The sequence below is a fragment of the Lissotriton helveticus genome, chromosome 5_1 (assembly GCF_964261635.1).
Source record: "Lissotriton helveticus chromosome 5_1, aLisHel1.1, whole genome shotgun sequence".
NCBI classification, from domain to species: Eukaryota; Metazoa; Chordata; class Amphibia; order Caudata; family Salamandridae; genus Lissotriton; species Lissotriton helveticus.
This window is the reverse complement of record NC_136065.1, coordinates 246,637,083-246,654,399: the sequence shown is the minus strand read 5'-3', so window position 1 is coordinate 246,654,399 and position 17,317 is coordinate 246,637,083.

The window sequence follows — 17,317 nt, the reverse complement described above, 5'->3', positions numbered from 1 at the left end:
CCTCACCCTCACTCACCCTCAACCCCTCACCCTCACTCACCCTCACCCTCACTCACCCTCACCCTCACTCACCCTCACTCACCCTCACTCACCCTCAACCCCTCACCCTCACCCTCACTCACCCTCACTCACCCTCACCCTCACTCACCCTCAACCCCTCACCCTCACTCACCCTCAACCCCTCACCCTCACTCACCCTCAACCCCTCACCCTCAACCCCTCACTCACCCTCACCCTCACTCACCCTCAACCCCTCACCCTCACCCTCACTCACCCTCACCCTCACTCACCCTCACCCTCACTCACCCTCAACCCCTCACCCTCACCCTCACTCACCCTCACCCTCACTCACACTCAACCCCTCACCCTCACTCACCCTCACCCTCACCCTCACTCACCCTCAACCCCTCACCCTCACTCACCCTCAACCCCTCACCCTCACTCACCCTCACCCTCACTCACCCTCACCCTCACTCACCCCCTCACCCTCAACCCCTCACCCTCACTCACCCTCAACCCTCACTCACCCTCAACCCTCACCCTCACTCACCCTCAACCCCTCACCCTCACTCACCCTCACCCTCACTCACCCTCAACCCCTCACCCTCACTCACCCTCAACCCCTCACCCTCACCCTCACTCACCCTCACAACACATATTGTGTTACAATAGGTGTCACATTTGCGAAAGATAAAACTATTGGCATTGTAAATAACAAAGCTATTAATTTCGCTATTTTCAAAACAAGCACATAAATAAAAAATGTGTCCTTTACAATACCAATAGCTCAAACTTTCCTAATGCGAGACCTATTGCATTGCTGTGCTTCTCTCCCCTGCTGCACTCTCCTGCTCTCTAGAGATGTGGCCTAACAACCAGAGCTGCCATCTAAGTCACGTAAATACAAAACATGTTGCATTCCAAATGCCATAGGTGTCACATTCGCGAAAGTTATAACTATTGGCATTGTAAATGACAAAGCCATAAATTTAGCAATTTTAAAAACCAACAAATAAATAAAATATGTCATTTACAAGACCAATAACTCCAACTTTTCTAATGCGAGACCTATTGCATTTCCAATGCTTGTTCAGATAGGTGCTATGAAGATAGGAAGGGTAATCAAATTGATCAGACTCATGATGAACTAGAGCATGGCTGCATAGAAGTTACTGAGTTATGTACCAAACCAAGACCAGAAATTTAAAAAAATCCGGGCCATACTTATGAGGCCATGCAACACTTTTGCGCTGCCGTTGCGTCACTTTTCGTGACGCACCAGCGGCATAAAAATGCACCATGTTGCACTCTATTTACAAAGTGATGCTTCTAAGCAGATGCTTCGCTTTGTAAAGCCCTGCGCTACTTTATACCTGCCTCAGGTATAATGTATGCAGGGTGGGCGTTCCCACTTAAAAAGCCTCGTAGAAGTGGCGCAGTGAAATCTATCAGATTTCACTGCGCCACTTGTAGGACGCCACTGTGTCAAAATCTTACGCCTGCCTCACAGCATGCGTAAAACTGATGCAGGTCCTTTCACATGGGGCTTGCCCCATGTGAAAGGCGACATTGCTGGAGTTGCATCACTTTTGTGACACACTCTGGCAATGCATCATTACTGCACCTACTGATACCTCAGAAATACTGACGTATTTGTAACTCCTTGCGACATGATGCATCATACAGTAAAACTGACGCATCCATCATGTTGCAAGGAGGATACAATGAAAATTGTCGATTCGCAGTTTTCACGCAGCATTGTGACAGTTTTCATAAATAAGGCCCTGCATTTGAGGTGGTTGATCTGATATTATTTGTTGATGGTTCTTGTTTAAGAGACCACCATGGAGCATTAAGGTCTGCCTATGTGGTATGTTCGATTTCTGAGAAACTGAAAGCATCTTTTCTGCCGAATGTAACCTCAGCACAGGTGGCAGACATAGAACCATTGACTAGACCTTGTGGCTTTTTAGAGAATGTAAGGGACATTTTATATAGACAACCAATAAGGTTTTGGAGTGGTGCATGGTTTCAGTCAACTGTGGTTATGGAGGGGCTTTATGACTACTTCTCGAGCTCCTATTGAAAATAGCGCACACATACTAGATTTGTTGAAAGCAATACAACAGCCAGAGGAAATTGCAGTGGTCTGTTGTGTGGCCATAAGGAAGGGAAATATTTGCACTCGGTAGCTTGAGAACGGATATACAAACCAAGTGGCAAAATATTGTGCGTTACAAGATAAGATAGTTTTGCAAGAAAAAATGAGAATAATGACTCAAGAATAAGTACCATACAAAAAGCAGAAAATGTTAATTGTCCCTTCATAGATTCAATTCAGATTTCTTTGAATGAGGTAAGAGATTTGCAGGTGGATGTTACAGATGAGTTGAAAAAGAAATGGAAAACATTGGGTAACAAGAAAAATGATCAATATCTGAATGTCAATGCTGAGAACAAATACATCCTTATGGATGAAATGTTGTATCCAATAGCTAAATACTTACAAGGTCAGAGACAAGGTTGGTACGTTGCATACATTTAGAAAATGCTCAATTCAGAAATATAGCCGAAGACATATGTGTTTGGTGTTTGGAAATCAACTGCACAGCATTTCATATTAAACAGAAGTTCCATTATAGTTATCAACTTCAATCTTTTAGGTGTGTTAGAGAGCTCTAAACTTACTCTCAAGAAAAATTTGGCCAAAGTGTGTCTTTCAACTAGTTTAAAGTGGCCTGATGCACATTCTTTTTTCCTGATGAGCGTAAGAAGAACTCCTGACAAAAAGATTGGTTATCGCGTCTTGAGGCGATCATAGGAAGAGCAATGAGGCTTGCATACACTCCTTTAGCTGCACTAGTTTCAATAACTGATGGCAAGGTACTAGATTACTTCAAAGGTCTAGTTGATATGGTAAAATCTGTCTCTCACCAGGCAAATGTGGCAACAGAAGAAACAAGAAAGATTCCCTGTCATAATCTGCCAGGAGATTGGATAGTAGTCTGAAAACACGTCAGGAAAAATTGTTTAGATAAAGAAAAGTGGCATGGACCCTACCAAGTTATTTTAACGACCAACACTGTGGTGAAATGTGCTGGAGGGCCTCATTGGGTCTATGCTTCTCACACAAAGAGAGCACAAGAAGGTGGAATTCAAACTCAAACTAAGGTTTGCAGCATATGGATCCAGAGGGGATGAGATTGTTGGAAGTTTCAGGTCGGAGAAGGGTCTGATGAAGGCCCGAAGGGGTGAATTATATATGGTACGACATAGTCCTTTAAAACAAAGAAAGGTTGAATTTGTACAGAACTTGAGTGCGACAGAATTTATGAAAATGTATGTGGAAACTATTTGCTAGGCAGACAACCAATTCTGAGAGGGATTTATTATGGTTGTGTGAAAACTGCTTATTTCAATTCGCCACAGAACTGCGTTGGGTCTTGTTATTTAGCCTGAGTTTTTCCTAGATTGTACCATATGAGTGAAATGGACAGTGGCATTGACATGAGAAGGGTGAAACAGAATATTGGACAAGTAGTCTTGGATATACTATGTGCTATAATTTCTTCTGTGGCTGCAGCAAGGAACGATGTGAAAATTAAACCTCTATCTACTCTTATAAACAAGCTTGAGCAGATACAGAAGGATCATTGAAGCAAGTAAATGTAGAAATGGTGGCTATTAGAGCTATGGTAATGCAGAATTATTTTGCATTGCATAACCTCCTGATAAAAGAGGGTGGAGTTTGTAAGATATTAAAGGCCAAGAGGAGTTACAAACAGGAATGCAACGCCCATAAGGGTAAGAGGTTTTTAGCCCCTCCATCATGTGTCTCAGCCCAGGCTGCTGCAGCCTGTGCTGTTGTTGTCTCGGCTTGGCAGTGTCTGGAGTTTTATCTCCTCCACACCTGAGATTTTTGCATAGATCTTTGAAAAACCATTTACATGCCTTTGTGAACCTGGTACGAGGCTTTGTGTTTTTTCACTGGTCCAGTACCCCCTTGTTCTGCACTCTGCCTATTCCTTCCATTTGTATTTTATTTGTACTGCCACAGTGGAAGAATGCATTTCATGAACAGGCATCTCACGAGTAGAGATGCCATCTTTCCTAGAGAAAAATACCAGCCATTTGTTGGTGTTTAAAGAGTCTGCAAGGCCTTGCATTGACACTAAATAAGGCTGTAAATAAAAAGGTATGTATTAATTTGTAACATGGCTTTTCTATCTTTGTTTACTTTAATTAAAGTCATGGATCATTAATGCAACCCTGCTGTTTATATTTGCTGTTTGAAGTATGCACAAATAAGTGCTAAAAATACCAGCTTATGGTAATTTTGCTTATTTTTGTATTGGCTGGGACATCAAAATACCGGTGAGGCCAGTATAAATCCAATCAGCTGATAACCCTAATTAGGAGACTGGAAGTTTGTTGCAGGATCAGCACATTATTTACTTCCACCACCCTCCATCCCTGAGGACATAATAGCAATAGTTTATCTTATATCTGAAACCCTACACCAGTCGTCAATACAATGCTGAGCTACTCCAGGTGTGCGTGAATGCATCCTGCAGACAGCTTCATCCTCATTCTCACCGCTCATCCTTCACTTTCATGTTCACCCTACACAGCGATCACACTGCACTCACACTGCTGACCATGCATTCACGCCATTCACCCTCCTCCTACCCTGCACTCACTCGAGCACACCGCTTACCCTGCACGCACATGACACTTCACTCACTTGTCACTTTCACTACTCACCCTACACTCAGATAGATCATCCTGCACGTGTGCTGTTACCCTGCACTCACACTATTCATCCTCTTCATATCCTGCGCTCACAAGAGCACACAACTCACTCTGCATTCACAGCGACCATCCTTCACTTATGCCCCTTGCCATGAACTGTGGTGGACACTGTTTGGATGTCCCGAGGGTCCCGGGGTATGCCTCGAGGTAGGACAACATTAAGAGCACCAGGCAGAACTAAATCTGCCTCTGTCCACCGATAAGGAATATGGCATCTGGGTGGTACCAGGCGTGTGCGTAGCTACATTGGGCAACGAGATAATAGAGCGGAAGGTCTGGAACGCCAAAGCATCCTCCATCATAAGTCAGGGTCATGATCTGCCAGGGGACCCTGGGCCTCCTACCCACCCTCCACCAAGTCAGTCTGATGAGGTGGGAGCATAACATTACAAAGTATTTGTTCGGTAGTGGAATAGGGATGTTGTTGAAGAGATACAAAAATTTAGGGAGCATAATCATTTTTATAAGGGCCACCCAACCTGCGAGCAAGAGAGGAAGGTGCAACCATTTCTCAATCTGCGACTCAAGTTTGTGAACTGCCTGGCCGTAGTTCAACCTGATTATTTGGGCCGTGTCTATGTGGATACGTATGCCTAAGTACTTAGTCAAGTCCTCGCACCATTTGAGCGGGAATTCAAAGTCCAATTGCTTGGTGTTGGAAGGAAAGTGGAATATTACAGATTTGTGAATATTAATTCACGGTCCGGAGAAGCGGCCAAACCTTATGGTTACTCTTATCAGGGTATCTAAATTTACCTGCTGCCGGCGCCATAAAGAACAATATTGTCAATGTATAGGGACACCAGAAGGGGATCGGTGTTAAATTGGAGCCCTCTCTGTAGATGTTTCTCCTGGAAATGCCTGACCAGCGGATCAATTGTATAAATAGGAGCGGTGACAGGGGACAACCCTGTCTGGTGCCCCACGAGAGAGAAAATGAGCAGGACAGCGTGCCGTTGAGGCGCAGTCTCGCACTAGGACCGCTGTACAGGAGCACCATAAAAGCAATGAACCCCATGGGCCTACCCATCCTACGCATCACCAGTAGAAAAAAGGGCCAATCTAGGGATGCATGTCATTCTTAGCATATTTGGTGGATCAAAAGACAATGCTGAAATTGATATTTGAGGTAACCCTTGTCAGGAGATTTTCTGTACTCATTTTATAGGGGGTGTCAATGGCAAAATTCTGGCCCTTGCATACCGGAGGGAATTTTTAGAGGTACCCATGGCTATGGCTGATATATCCATTGTAAATTTCTGGCACTGTAATATTGAATATACTCCTTATCATAAGGGGCTCACCCATGCAAAAATGATGACCATGGTATAGTGAAAGTAATTTCTGACTTAACCCCTTCGCCGGGGGGCTAATTCCCCCGTAGTGCGGAAGGGAGGGGGGCCGCGCGCGGCACCACAGTGCTTGTGTCAAGCTCGGCTCTTCATGCAGCACGGTAGCACTGTGCTCATGAGGAGCTGAGCTCATCATGACCACGCCCGCTCAATGGAACGCCCAGCACAACAGGGGAATCATCCCCGCGTGGGCGTTCCACGGCGGTTATGACGAGCTCAGTTCGTCTTGAGCACAGCACCACAGTGCCTCATGACGAGCTCAGCTCGTCATGAGCACCGAAAGTGTTAAGACATTTGAAAAAAGCGAGAACTACTTTGAAAGGCAGGGCTTCCCTGGTGCACCATAAAAATACTGGAATATTTCATGAATGCTGATAAGGGTCTGTGGCGATTTAGCAAATTTGATCCCAAAAGTTAAAAAAAATCTCAGGGGAGAGGTCTACTCTCCCTTATATCATCTACAATAAATCTGTTAACTTATTTTGCTTGCTGGAATTTGGGGGAAGTATCATACCTCACCACTTACATAGATCTTTTTCCTCAAATAATGTGTACGAGGTTAGCTCTGAGCGCATTTCTGGAAATACTTGTCCTGTCCCATTGCTGGGAGTAGGACTGGCTTTAGGACGGTGTGACTGGTGAAGCCACACCTGGAGGTACCTTTGGTGGGGGGCTCTGTGTTTAAAAAATATTTTTGGTTTAAAAGCACAGGAACTTCCTTGTGCATCAGGTAGTTTTCAGGCAACAATAAACATATCAAGATAGCTCTGGTGATTAATGTTCCTACTAGTGAGAGTTCAGAATTTTGTCTAGTTGCAGTTTTGGCTCATCGTAAAATAGCACAAAAGGTTAAAGTGCCTGCTGCAAAGAATGTGTACCATGCAGATCACATGACTGAGTCTGAGTGAACTGTTAGTAGCACTATAAAAAAATGAAATGTACAGCAGAGAGAGGCTATGGAGAGATGAGGTGCACTGTTGGAGAGTGATAGTGAGGGAATTCATGGAGAAGGAGGATATGGGGGAAGAGAGGGCAAAAAAAGACTGTTGCAACAGCTACCATATTCACTCGGGCCGGCCATGGATGGGAGTCTTAGGCCCCCCTGAAATTCAGGTCAAGTTGCCCCTCTGGCTGCACATATATACCAGATAACAGGAGGGTGATTAATTACTTCCTAACTAATCTAATAATTACATGACGTTACATGACGTTAAATCTTTTGAAAAGCATGAGGTATGGGAAACTGAATGTTCCCAGTTAAAAGAGCTAGGAAAGGGTTTTTGGAAAGTTGAAGAATGGATGGACACTGTAGGGGAAAGAATCTTTTTAATAATCCTAACTCCTGCAATAGTGATGTGTGTTTCTTTTTATTGAGTTATTATGGATGTTTGTTTAAAAAGTGCAATTTGAAGAAGAGACTTAGGGGCCTCATTTATGAAAATTGTTGCATCGCAGCCTGAATATAGTGATGCAACACTTTTCAGTGCACCTTCCTTGCGACATCATGGATGCTTTGTATTTACTGTATGGCGTTCATGTCGCAAGGATTTACAAATACATCAGTATTCCTGACTTATCTGTAGGCGCAAAAGTGGTGCATTGCTGGGGTGCTTCTGAAAACAGACGCAACTCCAGCAAAGTTTCCTTTCACATGGTGCAAGCCCCATATGAAAGGGCCTGCGTCAGTCTTACTACTGCTGTGAGGTAGGTGTAAGATTTTTAAGCAGTGGCATCCTAGAAATGTCACAGTGAAATCTCAGAGATTTCACTGCGCCATGTCTACGACCCTTTATTGCGGGGAAATGCCTACCCTGCATACATTATACCTGACGCAGGTATAATGTAGCACAGGGCTTTACAAAGTGATGCATCTGCTTAGATGCGTCACTTTGTAAATATGGCGCAACTTGGTGCATTTTTCCTGCTGCCGCAGCATCACAGAAAGTGATGCAATGGGATCACAAAGGCTCATAAATGAGCCCCTCAAGAAATATGAGATGGAGGACATGGGCCTCATTTGTGAGGTTTTGACGTAAGGCAGCGCCACAAGGAATCTTGCTGCACTGCCGCACGTCAAAAAACAAAAGGGCAGGAATGTACTGTATCTATGTGATACAGTGCATTCCCATTCTTTTCACCAGTGCCGGTGCACAATGGGCTGCCGTACGCCAACTCAGGCACTCTTGCACCATGGTGCAAGGGTGCCTGCGTTGCAGGGCTAATTGATTTTGTGCAGGAAGGGACGCCTTCCTGCACAAAATCAATCACAAAAGCCAATTTCTTTTTCTATGTGTGCTATTGAAAAAGGAGCGCACAAGGAGAAATATAAACATTTATCCTTGTTGCACTGCCCCTAGGGGGCGTTAGGTTCTGACGTATCCCCAGGTTAACAATTTCTCATATGTTTGGGAATGTGTCAGGCTCCATGGGTGTTGCGTGGGAGCACCCTCCGCAACACCCATGGAACACCCCTTTTACACAGTGTTCTGCGTGAAAGGGGCACATATTTATAAGGCCATGAAAAGCCTTGTAAAGTGGCTTTACGTGGCCTTATAAATATGCTGCGGCTCAGTGCACCACCGGAACATCAAAAAGTGATGTTGCTATTGTTGACGACATCGCTGGGGTTTACAGTGTCACTATCCTGTGTTGCACGATAATTTGGCCTCTGGATGTTATTACATGACCTTCTGACCTCTATTTGATTTGCATGCGTTTTTATCCTGATAAGCGTATTTTTCAGCTGATCCTCCGATTGTGACTTTTGGCATTGTTGATAATCTGTTGGGTTCATTGCCCCCTCTTTGCTTGCTGCGGATTGCATGGTGACTGATCCTTTTCACTTATAACCTTTAAAATTAACCTGATTTCTCCTGTGCTCGACGGTCACCTTTTCATATGTGTCATTTTGACCACTGGCTGCTTTTTCTCTAGAGACTGCTGAGCCGTTCTATTGTTACATTTGTGCTACAAATTGATTTTGAGGCCGGCCAGGAAGGTTGTAGGCCCGTGTCTGTATGCTTTTGTTATTCAATAAAGGTTTTTAAAAAAAAAAAAAAAAAAAAAGTGATGTTGCGGCGGCGCAAAAGTGACTCTATCTTTAACCATTTAAAGATGACAAAGGAAGATTACAGAAAAAAGCAGAGAGCGATGCATATTGATTGATTTTCTGGCTAATAAATGTATTCATCGGTTTTTAGGTGATTGTAAAATAATCAGAGGGGCAACTGTTAGTGTTTTAAAAGTTTATAGTTTTTGTGCAACAAATAATATTAAGCATTAATGATTTTTATATCGGATCCAATATGTAAAGACTGAATTAATATGATTGTAGTTCAAACAAGTATAATACCAAGAATATAAGTGTTGTTTTTTTAACATGATTTAGTTATGCCACATTTTGGTGAAAATCTTCATTTGAATAAAAAGGATGCTGCTGTTGTCTCAGTTCCCACTCATGTGTATACCCTCTCTCACCAGGTTTTCTGCATATCCTATCACGCCACAGCTCTGCAGAATGAAGATAAGTTGATGTAATTTTCCTGCTGTGCTCAGAATGAACTTTCTAGTGTTCCTAACTGTAACATGTTTCCCATGTTCCTTCCACTTTGTTTCCATAGCTCAGTTCAGTCTTATTCATTTGTGAAACGCTTTTGTTAAATGTTGCATATTTTTTTCAAACATTTCTGGGTGACAGTGACATGGAAAAACAGGATGCTTTCTTGGAAATGGGATGGTGTCAACTTATTATTGATGTGACTTATTCTGATTTGTTAAAGATTTGATAAATGGGATCATGCCATGCTGTAGCAGTGGTTTTAACTAATATTTGCATGTGAGATTTGTGTATAAGAGATGAGCCAGAAGATATTTGAGCTTTCCTGATGCTATTAGGGATGCTGTGCAATTCTTTCAGATTTGTGATGCTCACTTGAGAGTCTGAGGCATATTTATCAAATATTTACATAACACAACGCAACAAGCCACCTGCATGAAAAGGAGATGGCAGGAGTGTGCTGTATTTAACATTTTATGGTGAATTCCTGCCCTCTGCCTGCGCACAAACTGTTGCCTAGCACCAACGCAGGCACCATTGCACCATGGTGCAAGAGGGCCTGCATTGTAAGCAGGATTGTTTTTGAGCAGGAAGGCATACCTTTCTGCACAAAAACAGTTCTCTGGGTGGTTTCCTATTTCTACGTGTGCTGCAGAATACAGCACATGTAGAAAGAGGAAAAAACAAGTAGAAATAACCATATTTCTCCTCATTACACCTCCCTCATGTCTACCACAATAGTAAATCTGGGAATGCGCCAAAATCCATGGGTGGAGGTGTGGGAACGCCCATGCTCCAACCATGGAACTCATCCATGGGGCAGAGTAACACAAAGCAGCGACTTGCGCTGCCTTCTTTACTCCGCATTTACCAAGCCATGCAAGTCATTTGATAATATTGGCTTGACGTGGTGCTCAAGATTCTAACGGATTAATGTAATTTGATGATTTCGTATTGATTCACTTGAATTTGTCTCTTTCTGTGTAATATGTTAAAAAAAAAATTATTGATTTTTTGTGAAATGTATTGTTGTTTATGATGTTTTTATATGATCTTCATTAATGAAGTAATACATTTGTGATACTTTTATAATATATGTTTGGAGTCACATTTGCAATGGGTTTATATGTGTAGCTAACGGAAACGGGGCGAGTAAAAGCAGTGTGTATGGTTGAATGATTGGTTGTAAGTATAAGTCCAAGGGATAAAACATTTTACACTGTTTGTGTTGGTACCCAGTCCCTTGGTGGTTGGCCCTCTCCCTCTAAATTTGAGGTTAGTTGGTTCATCCATAAGTCGATTTTAAGAGTAAATTTCGGAGGAGGAATTCTGTTTTGGAGGTGTTTAGCAGGAGGTGGTTCTTTGTTAACCAATTTTGAGTAGTCAGAAGGGTAGAGTTGAGTGAAGTGATGTCCTCCGGAGAGGAGATTTTCAGATAGAGTTGGGTATCATCTGCATACATGTGGAACCGAATGTGCAAGGAATTTAGAACGTTAGCTAATGGTTCCAGGAACAGATTGAAGAGCATGGGAGATAAGGAGGATCCTTGGGAAACCCCCATGCTGACTGGGGATGGCTGGGAGAGTGAGTGGTTCGCTTTAACTCTTTGGGTTCTGTGTTGCAAGAAGGACGCAAACCAATGCAGCACCTGACCTGAAAGGCCCATCCTATGCTCCAGAATGAATAGGAGGTTGTCATGATTGACAGTGTCAAATGCGGAGAAAAGGTCAAGTAGGATAAGGAGGCAGGATTCATTTCAATCAAGCATTGTTAAGATGTCATCTATCAAATGAGTGAGGGCCGATTCAGTGCTATGACCACTATGAAAGCCAGATTGATGTTGGTCCAGGAGGTGGTCATTTTTGATGTGTGCACATAGTTGTGCCTGGTCGCATTTTTCCAGGAGTTTAGCAAGGGTAGGTATACTGGAGATAGGTCGGAAGTTGATAAGATCTGTACTATCAGCTGTGTTTTTTTTAATATAGGCGTTACCTGAGCCTCTTTTAGGCATCTGGGATCATGCCTTGTGACAAGGAAGCATATTCCAGCTTTGTCCAGAAGGGGGTGAGTTCGTCTTTAACTAATTTGAAGATGTTAGGCGGTAACGGGTCATTGAAGTGATTAGAAGGGTTGATAATCCGCAGTACCTTTTTGATATCCTTCTCATTGAGGGGGATAAAGGTGTCCCAGGAAGCATTGTTCTTGATACCCCAGCTAATTGGTGTTGACTTGTCAAGATCGGCCAGTAGGGGTGCCGGTTCATTGGGTGGCAATAGTGCCTTCCTGGCTTCCAGATCAATGTTGATAAGCCTAGTTTTCTCTGTAAAAAACAGCCAAATCAACACATGAGGGAGGTCTGATGTCTGAAGCTGACTGGTTAGGGGCTGCTACCGATTGTTGTTTAACCAGTTCAAATAGTGTCTTGGGTCAATTCGCCGCTTGGTTAAGTTGGGTTCTAAAGTACTCGCCTTGGCTGTCTTGATTTGTTTATTATATGCACTTCTTGCTGCTCTAAGGTTTTTTAGATTGTCAGCGGATGGGGTGGTTCTCCAGGACCGTTCATGGCCCTTAGATTGCGCCGTTCAGAATTTAGGTTGCCATTGAACCATGGTTTGGAAATTTTTGCCGGTGCACTTTTTTGTTGGAGTGGGGCAATAGAATCCATGATGTTGGAAATGGAAGAGTTGTAGAAGTCAGTGAGAGCATGGACTTCAGACAAGTCCGATTGTGGAGAGAGGGCCTGATTACAGCTGGTTGCTAGTTCAGCTGTATTGAAATCTCTGAGGTCCCTTTTCCAGATCTTTGGTTTGGTTTTTTGTGTCTTACTCCAATGAACCTCCGAGTTGATATGGAAGGAAATTATGTGATAGTCCGACCAATCACATGGTATGATGGACTCCACTGAGAGGGATTGACCTTTGGAGATGATGAAGTCTAATGTTTCCCCTTTAGTGTGAGTAGGCTGGTCACAATTTTGAATCAAATCGTGGTCGTGTAAGAAGGGTTTTAGGCATAAGACTGCATGATCATTAGTGTTAGACCAGTGAAGGTTAAAATCTCCCAGGTAGATGTGAGACTGGGCTGAGTCCACATTGCCAGAGATGATTTCCATTAATTGTTCATTGAAGGGGAGATTGTCGCCTGGGGGGGTGGTAGAATGAGTGTAGTTTGCAAACCAGATGATTGTGACTGGAGATGCTGGGACAAAGGTATTCGCATGTTACCGGCGAAGATGACTCTGAAAGGGAGACCGCAAACATACTCCGGTGTATACAAGCTAGGCCACCAGCCTGCTTCTTATCTCTGTCAAGGCGAATTATGTCATGGGTTGGGAGTACCAAGAGGTCGAGAATTGGAGTGGACGAAGGGTTCAGCCAAGTTTCTGTGAGGATAATGATGTCTATCTCATTCTGTTGAATGAGGTCGAAGATCTCAGAGGCATGCTTGCTAGCAGACCTACAATTAAGTAGTATGCATTTGAGTAGAGCCGCACTATGGGGGGGGTGTCTGTGAGATATTGACTTGCTTGAGGTTATCGTTATTTATGAATCTGCAGTTGAGGTAGGGTTCTCTGTTAGGGTTAGAATGAATGGTATGGATTATTCCGTTTGATTTTGTGTTAAGGACCGAATTGGACGAGTAAGATTTGAGCAGATTGTCGATTTCATAGGGTGTGAGACCGGACGTGCTTCTTGGACGATAGGCTGCGTTAGGTAGAGGAAGAGATTTGGAGGTGGTAGGTGACAGGGATGGTCGCAGGGAGGTCTGCCAGTGGCATTGCCGGGGGCTTTGGGCCTGATCAGACTAGCGAGGAGGGGACTTAACAAGGGGAGATATTCATGTGAAAGGGTTTTCAAACCGCGGAGTTCGAGGGAAAGATAGTGCAGCTGTAAGGAGATATCGTCCAAGCATGCCAACTGGTCTGGGTGTTGGGAGAGGGGAGGAGGATGAGTGTGGAGACTTGAAGAGGAGTGCGGGTGACTAAATGTGTTAGAGGGGTCCGAAGCGTTAATAGGGAATACACTGGGAGAGGGTGTGTCCCTGAATATGAGTGGTGTTCCAGGAAGCATGGACCAGGAAGTTGGTTGGGTGTGGAGAGCTGCAGAGGGTGATGGGTGCTGATGAGTGTTACAGGGGCTAGTGGCAATAATTGGAGAGTCATGATGGGGGTGTTGGTCACTGAATGTTAGAGGTGTGATAAGGAGGATGGAAGTGGTGATAGGGTTAGTGGTCGCAAAGTAAGATTCAACAGTGATTCGAACCCTTCTGCAGCCTGCAAGGGCAAGGGAAGGGTGGTGAGAGAGGAGGGGTGTGAATCTGAGGTGGGAGTGGGAGCATTGAATTGGAGTGAATTTGGAGTGGTTAGCATTGTAGCTAGTCACCCTGGGATTGAATAGTTAGCTACCACGCTTTTGATCTTCAGAAAGAGTTTGTCGAACTGCTTTAGGTTTCGATTAGCAGCTTGAATGAGAACGATCCCGTTATTATAGATAGTAATAGTGAGATCTATTTTGTGGATCGAGGAGCTAGTGATGGCGAGACTAAAACCATGGGGTGTTTTCTTTATCTGTGTGCACTGGAAAAATGAAATGAGAGTTTTTCTCCATTGGGCTCTCTTAATCGTGAAGAAGATTAGATCAGACATGGTGTTACCATTATAAATACTGAAGTATGTATCTGATATAAGAATTTCAGGTTTTTTTTTTATTAGGTTATGTTTGAATTTTTTTGACGCATTCTTAGTGAGGTTATGTGGATAGGTGATCTTAAAGGCACTGACTCCCACTTTAGATAGTGATTCTTCAGTTAGACTGTTGTTGTTCGCAGCCATGGTGAGAACTGAGCTGGCAGGGATGTACCTAGTCGCTACCGCATTGACAAGGGGGGAATTAATGCAATAAAGTTTCCAGTGAATAAAATTCAATAACAGTCAATAAAAGTAAAAAACAGCCATCATAACAGCATTGAAAAGGGGGGAATGGATGCAATAAAGTTCCCAGTAAATAACATTTGATAGAAGTCACTAAAAGTAAAAAACCAGCCATCATAACATACCGTGGGCAGAACCTTTCCATGATAGGCACCTTGTTTAACCGGGTTTGCTCCTCTATTCCTAGATGGGTTTTGTTTTTTTTGTCCTTAATATAGTTTTAGTGCATTGATTTGTCACTAGATATTTTGTAGTCCTATTTCTAGTTTTCTATCTTTTTGTAGTCCCCTTTCTAGTTTTAACCCATTTTTTGTAGTCCTTTTTCCAAGTTCTAGACCTTTTTGTAGTCCCTTTTCAAGTTTTAGGGCTCAATAACAAGACCTTCACCCATGTCGGGGTCTTGGTTTAGGGTAAGCTGACATTTTGGTCTTCCCCTCCAGGCTAGAGGGTAGCCTCCATTTTGGGAATCATTGTTTGGTAATAGGGCTGGGAGTAATGGAAAGGTCAATGCATCCGTGGTGTCGGCTTTAGATGAGCCCAAAGAGTATATGGAAAATATAATTGTTTAACTATGCCTTTGCCACAGGCACTCCACCGAGAGGGGAGTTAAGTGAAGTTCAAATGATAGGGAAGGGTTAAATTCTCTAGTGCGTTCCCATTAAGCGCATTTCTAGCCAGCATTCACTCTCTGCGAGCGCTGTATCATATCCACAGCAGAGGCTCACAGAGAAAAGCATCTCTCTTGACACACACTCCCTCCCGCGTGATCTCAGGCGCCCGGACCACATGAACGCTGACTGGGACTCACTGGTAGAGTGCGCGGTGCGCTCATAGCTTCACAGCTCCGTAGGTCGGCCCGGGGAGCCGGCGAAGAGCTACCAGACGAGATCCGGCTCCACGGGAGTCCGATCAAATGTCTCCTCTGCAGCTCGACCTGGCGCGGACCCCCGTAAAGGTAGAGCCAGACCCCACCTCTAGGGCCATAGCTTCAAGGAGTCGCGGCATTACTGAGGGCTCGAGGGGAAGGACTCCTTATTCCAGACTCGGATCGAGGACTCCAGCTGGTGCAAGCTCCCTGTCGTCGGCTGTCCGTGTTGAGGCTTATAGGGCTTCTAGGAGTCTCGGCACTACTGGGAGCTCGAAGCAGGACTCCGGACTCCAGACTCCAGCGAGGGACTCCGGACAGTGCAGGCTCCCCGTCGTCGGCTGTCCGTGATGAGCCAATACCGTCTCTTAGCAAATCGGATGATGGAGGGAAGTGAGATGCAGGGCGGTAAACAAAGGGGTTATACGGGGATAATGGCCAAAATTGGTGATCCCCCAACCCGGAGCTCACTAGGGGAGCTCCCATCCAGCGGCCATCTTAGTTATGCAAGGTATGGCAATTCCTACAAGTTTGGCCGGGCAGAAATAATTAAATTTTTAAAAAAGGTTCCCTGATGCTGCCCACAAATTATAGGCCCATAAACCTTATTGACATTAGTCAAACAATCTTTGCACGTGCATTGTTCTATCGTTTGCAGAGCTGGATGGAGGAACATGAAGTCCTCAGCCCGTTTCAAGCAGGGTTTAGAGAAAAAATGTCCACTCTAGACCAGATTTTCCGGCTACAATTATTAAACTGGAAAACCGTGTGTATAGAGGGAGGCAGCCTCTATTTAGTGTTTGTATACCTGAAATCTGCATTTGATCTGGTCCCAAAAGAAAAGTTGTGGACAGTCCTGCTAGAGATGGGGGTTAGACCATATTTGTGTCAAGTAATAAAATGGTTGCACGGAGGAAATTATGCAAAGATAAGATTTGGCAAACTTGGGGAACTCACGACACCAATCCCTGTAGACAGAGGAGTGCGCCAGGGGTGTGTCCTCACCCCAACTCTTTTTAGTCTTTTTATTAACGGGCTTGTCGACTTTTTAAACTCTGAGAAAGATCTAGACACACCGAAGTTGGCAGCACGTAATATCCTGGTCATGATGTTCACCGACGATACCCTGTTACTATCCAAAAGCCCAATGGGTATACAGAGGGTCCTAAATAAATTTGATGATTTCTGCAAAGAAAGGGGGCTAGAAATCAATGTGCAAAAAACTAAATTCATGGTATTTAATCCAACAAAAAGTACCCAGTCAAACCCATGTCTAGGAGGTAGACCATTAGAGAGAGTATCTTTTTTTTGATTACCTCGGTATCACTATCACTGAAAAAATTGATTGAGGAGCACAGATTAAAAAATCAAGTATGAAGTTAGTGCAAACAACAGGGGGTTTGTCCAAGGTGTTTCGCAACTCTAGCCACAAACCCGTGGGCCCAGCAGTAGAGATATAAAGGGTTCAAGCTAGAGGTGCTGCCCTATATGGAGCTGAAATTTGGGGGTATGACCGCAGCTATAGCCTAACACAAACAGAACATTTCTTTGTTAGGCAGTTGTGTGGTCTTCCCCGCCGGACCCCACTTACCCCACTACGCCTAGACCTGGGTGTTAGGCCAATTGCGTATGAAGCATCTCTGAGACCTCTTGTATTCTGGAGGCACCTGTGGGCTACTCCAGAATTACTTGAGTATAGGAAAGAACTCAGAGAGGTGCTGAATCTACCAGGGGCATGGAGGCTACCATGGTTTACTTATGTCAGGAGTACCCTTACATTAATGGGTCTGGGTAATCTTTGG